The sequence below is a fragment of the Pagrus pagrus genome (genome assembly GCF_965226575.1).
Source record: "Pagrus pagrus genome assembly, chromosome: 24".
Lineage (NCBI taxonomy): Eukaryota > Metazoa > Chordata > Actinopteri > Spariformes > Sparidae > Pagrus > Pagrus pagrus.
The window spans coordinates 4,529,714-4,535,767 of record NC_140206.1 but is presented as its reverse complement, the minus strand read 5'-3'; positions in this window follow the sequence as shown (position 1 = coordinate 4,535,767).

The window sequence follows — 6,054 nt, the reverse complement described above, 5'->3', positions numbered from 1 at the left end:
AGACTTAAAAATGAGAAGATTCTCAGGCAAGTCTGGCAGTAATAAGGAGCGTCTTTTATCTTCGGTGTCTAAGACTTTTTAGACATTTATTCATGATGGTCATCAAAGATAATGATATTCTCTGGAAGTGTAAGTCACAGTGAATATAAAAATGTGTGTCTCGTGTCAGATTTTACTGAGGAAGTACCAGTTTTTAAAGCTGATCCCAGATAATCTGCTGCAGGCTTTAACTAGCTTGCAACGTTACAGATGTACGGAAGCCCTGAGGGGCAAGTGAGGACAAGTTGTTCCTTGAATTTTGCTGTTCAATCTGAAAAATCCCTTGAAATTCTTTACATTTTTTGAGGATTTTCTGTTTTTAATTTAATGAAATGATCCAGGGAAGCATGCTTGCATCAGCACATGAATAATATTTATTCAGTTCAGTGCAGCTCCATATTTTCCCACTTCATCATCACCCGGTCCACAATGAAGGAGCTGTTGTTTCCCTGCAGGTGGAGGTGATCAGCAGGAAAACGTGAGCACAAAGCCTTTATAATGCGGCCTGTCGCTGGAGTGGGTAACATATTCATATTTCATAAATGAATTCATATGTTTCAGCTTCATTTGAATAAAGCCAAATGTCAGCGTTCACCCCACAGTGAACATGAGCTGCAGCTTCAGGGCTCCCGGGGTCAAAGGTCACAGGAAGGACTTCCAGATCAGACACTGCGGGCGCTCTTCGACCTTCAGAGCTGAGAGTGAAATATGTTTCTGCTGTATTCGTCTTTGTTTTTGTCTTTCTTCCGTCTTTCAGGCAGGAAGACAAAAGGCAGGAAAGGAAGGAATCCTCAGCGAGCGAGGTGATGTAAAGGGCAGGTCACCCTCGCCGTCACGCTGAAATATCACAGCTCGCCCGGGGCGCGTCATCGTCTCTGATGCTCCGAGGGAGTTTGTGACAAGTCGGGGGTAATATTGAGGGAAAAGAGGGGGAGCAGCTGCCAACGAGGAGCCGCCAGGGAACAAGATCGATGAAGAGCTTTTGACTGAATCATCGACTGTGGGTAAATCCTCTGCTTTAATGTTGTGCTGCCGTTACAGTCTCCTTTGGAAGGAGTGTTCAGAGGATCTCATTCTGAGTTAATGAGTTTTTAATCCCACGTATATAACGGCACCCTTGGCCGTGACATTTAAAGAAGTCATTAAGTGGTGATGCAGGGGGGCAATTCGAGTCTCCTGTACAGAGAAACCACAGTTTGGTGCACTTTTACTCAAAGTGCTGCGCAGTAATACGACATTTGAGACAAGGTTAAAGAAGCCCCAGCACCTCGAGTCACACCTGAAGTCTTCTAATTCACAAAGAGCCTCAAATATCAGACTCTGGATATTGTTGATCAGATAGCTCAGGATGTTAGATGTCTGCTTGGATGTATCAAAGATGTCGGAGTCTTGCTCAAATGTAAAAATAAAGGTGAAAAGTTAAAAGAAAACAAGAAGTAGCTCTGGTCATGTCTGAAGCCTGATCAGAAGTTCTAACTTAACTTCTTTGTTGTATAGCTCAAACTGTTGAGGCAATGGCTGGAGTTTTATTGGATGTGGGTTCAATCCTCGCTTGTGTCTTTGAATTTTGAAGTCGAAAGAAAAAGTCCAACACCAAGAAGAGTCAAAAGCTTCAAGAAACATTTGGAGGAGTCCTTGATCGAGTAGCTCAGGATGTTAGCGCTCTAGTTGTAGACTTTTAGGGTGTGTGTTCGATCCTCACTCAAACTTTTGAGATTGAAGTCTGTTTTCCAAAAGGTCAAATATTTAAGAATTACACTGGAATTAAGTCAGATCAAATAGCTCAGTGTGTTAGCAGGTTGATCAGAAATTCTGAGGATGCTGGTTCAATCCTTATCAGGCTAAATAGATTTTGAAGGTCAGGTTACTGAAGGAAACAGTGAAAACCTCTGAGACACCGAAGAGACCACGTGAACAAGTAGCTTAGCTTGTAAGAGTATTGCTTAGAGTTTCAGAGATTGTGGGTTTGATCCTTATGAGGTCGAAGGACTTTTGAAGTCCAACACCTAGAGTCAAAAAAAGAGAGAAGAAGTGAAGAGGACTTTGTTTGAGTCCCGCCCCTTCTTCGAAAATTTTCAGACTTTCTCCAAAATTTTCCGGAAATTGTGCAATTTTTTTTGAAATTATTCTGAATTTTTGGAAATGCTCAAAACATTTCTGAATTTTTGGAAATTCTTCTTTTTCCTTTGGTTTCAATTCACAAAAAAAACAAAAAAAAAAGTCTGAACTTAAAAAAAAATATATATCTATTTTTTTGCCCCGCGGTTTCTTTGGAAATTGTTTAGAAAAAATATTCTGGGAATAAAAAAAATCTTCATGTTCCCCCCATTTCAGAACAATGATGGAAATAAAATCAGATAATCAAAGATTGTACAGCATAAAATATAGTAAACATAGGTAACAATAATATGAAGGAAAACACCAATAAGAGGAAAACAGATGATGTAATCAAGAAGAGTACTTGCACAGATAAAAAGCTTTTAATATGAAATCACAAAACACATTTTTCTCTTCAAAGAGTCGGAGCTGATGACTCTCAGATCTCCCAACAGATTTCTCTCATTGAAGTGAATGAGTCAATTTGCAGATCCCAGTGTGAAAGGAGGCTTTGTTGATGGGCAGAAACACAACATGTCTCGATGTGAGCAGCTCTTCATGAAAACTGTGCTTCATTTTCACTGCGTAGGAGGAATCAGAGCGACTGCCGTCACCAAACACACTGTAACTGCTGTCTGTGTCCATCTCATTCAGATGTTTGGTCTCGTTTGGCGCCAGTTGGACACATTTTTGAGACAAACGGCCTCTGTTTTACAGAGAAATGATGTTAATGTTCCTCTTCTCCCTCTTCTGGTTTGGGTTGATTGGCAGGTGTCCATTGAAGCGCAGCTGAAAGAGCTTCCTGTCCTCACAAAGCCAGTGAGAGACGCAGGTAAATGTCAGCACACCTTTTACAATGGTTTTTGTTCGATCGGAGGAGGTTCAAGAGTGGCCCAGAAAGGGTTGAGCTATTATTTCAGACCATTTTATTTCTCTTTCCCTTAACTTTCACAGGGCTCTTCAGTCATCTCAGAGTATGCGACAGAATCAATTTTGGACTTCCTGTTTCAATAACAACCTCTTTATTTAATGATTTTCACCTCCAATTAGTCTTAAAAACACAAATATCGCCAAATAATGAAGACTAAAATCAGTCCTGCCCTCTCCTGTATCAATATTTGAACTTTTACGTGCCTGCAGGAGGTCGATGTGATTAATTTCTCAGTTAATTATCATTTTATTTACCATAATTATGAGCTGAATAACTGAGGGGTTTGTCGAATTGATGTGTGGCCCCAGCCCAGAAACACTCGAGCTCACAGGCTCATGAAGAGAAAATCGGAGCTACATTTGTTCAGTGGAGAACTTTAAAGAACATTTGTTTTTTTCAGGAGATTTAATTTTTCTTGTTTTTCCTTTTAACAGACCCCATAGTCCCAAACAGTTGCAATGTCCCTGATACGCGTCTTTTTCTGGCTCAAATCTTAACATTTTAGTTGTAGTTTAGTTGAATTTGTGGGTTTCCTGTTTCTCGGTAGCTTCCAGGCTTCAAAACGGCATTGCGTACGCGGAAAAATGCACCGGAAGTTAAACAGAAATTCAAATTTTCAAGAGACCAATAAAACATTTCTTGTGGATGCTCACATGTTCAGAGTTCAGAGTCCTCCAGGCTCCAAAACAAAGACAAATGCGATGCATTCGGATCAGAATTCCCTTTGGATTAAGGAGAAGAACTGGAGGAAGACAGCGGTCAACCCCTCCCCTCTTCATCATCCTCACACTTTTCAATTAGTGTGCAGGCAGACACCTCAGCTCGCGTCTTAATCCTCTGGAGAGAGGAAAAAAAGAGCATCAGCGGTCATATGCCGACCAGATTTGTCCCATTATTCATTACAATTAATTGCTCCCCTGTTCTGTCGGCCTTTTCCCAGGAAGACGTCGCAGTGCGGACGACTCTGTAATATGAGCGAGGACTTAAAGCTGTCATTCAAATCTCAGCGTGACCTTTAGGAGGAAAAAAGGCTGTTTTTCACCCAGTTTGGAGGCAGACGGTGGAGGAAGTTTAATGTGTGTGCGCTTCTGTCTTTGTGAGAACCGATCTGAGCGAGTGCAACCGGAGCCGACACACTGACAGGTAACACTAAACATGAAACTGAATCCTTCTGAACTCCACCTGCAGCTTTCTATGTAGATACACTGTTAGTACATGAATCTACAGTAGCTGTTGTTTCCACTCTGAACAACAGAGGTCAGCAGAGAGGCCGACACAGTGTCAGATTATTAAAGACGAGGTGAGGACTTCTTTTGTCTCATTTCTGCATTAAAATATCATAAAAATACCCTGAGAAATGTGAAGAGCTCCATTTGCTGATGATCTGTTGATGTGATACAGTTAGCTTAGCTTAGCATAAGGACTTGAAACAGCTGTGTTCGGAGGCAACAAAACTGACCTACAAGCACCTCTAAAGCTCAGACATTGTAACAGTGACAGAGAATGGAGACCTGTTTCCCTTTTGTCCAGTCTTTATGCTAATGTCATGCTAAGTTATGCTAGATGTATCTCCATTTTTAACGTAGGCCTACAGACATGAGAGTAGGAGTGAGAATCAGGAAGAAAAGGAAAAAAGTAAAGGAAAAAAAGGGAAAATAAGAAAAATTAGAGATAAAAGAAAAAAGTAGAGAAAAATCTAAAGAAAAATAGAAAAAGAAAAAACAAGAAAAACAAAAGAAAAAACAAAACCTAAAATTTTAATTATTTCCATATTTTTTAAAACTTATTTATGGAAAAACTTCTTTAACTATATTGCTGTAGATGATGGTTGGTTTACAATGAGGACAACATAGATAATGTTAATTAATCATTAGGAGTGAAAATAAATGCTTTTCACTTCTTCCCAAAGCCCAAAGTGACGTCGTTTTGTTTAACTGTCCAAAATTCAAAGATTCAATTCACACAGACACAAAACAAATCTTCACAGAAGCTGCAACGAGCAAAAGTCTGAAAATGATGCCTGAAAGATGACATGACTTGATTAACTCTTTTATAATTGACAGATTTTAGCAGTGAGGCCGTAACACAAGATGATTGTTGAAGTGATTTGAAGAGTAAACATCAAATTAAAAATAAAAACAGACTCTTCATGTGAACTCGTCCTCGTCTCTTCTGTCCTGTTCTCAGGCCGTCACACGACGTCTCTCCGCTGATGTGACGCCACGTATGAATGACACGAGAAGAAACACACAAACCAAACAAAGCTCTGAGAGCAACCAGATACATTTAATTAGATAATGACTTTGTGTTTCTCTTACAGCAGCAGCGATCTGATTCTCTTTGAGCCGGGATGAAGCTGAAATTTCATCCACGCAACACAATCAAACATCGGGATGTGGATTTAAGTCGCGCTTGCCCACGAGCGATCGCTGTTAATCTGAAGGGTCGTCAGCGTCGAGGGAGTGTAGCCGAACCTCCTGTGACCACACGCTGACACACACACCTCAGTAACAGGTACGGTGCTGGGAGGAAACCTGTGGAAGGCCACGCTTTCAATATTTTGTTTTAATGCTGTTAACAAGAAATCACAAGTTAATGATTTTGTTACTGTAATTTAGCTTTTAATTTGTTGGAGATTACTTTAATGTTCTCGGGAGGTTACTGTATTTTTTTTTTAGGTTACTGTAATTATGAGGGGGGTGGACGTTACTTAATGTGTTTTTGCAGCCTTCTCCAGAACAAGAATTTCCTTCAGGTTTAATAAAGTTCTGTCTCATCGTATCTCAAGATGAAACATTAAGAAAATAATTGGAAGCATGGCCGCTCTCAGCGTCCGTACAAATGTTACGTCAGATTCCTGTTTTGACCACTACCCTTTCAAAATAAGTGTCCTTTTGTTTTTTTCTACACCTACCCTTTCATAATAAGTGTACCTTTTGGACACATACACCAACAAAACAAGTGTCCTTTTTGACCACTACCCTTTC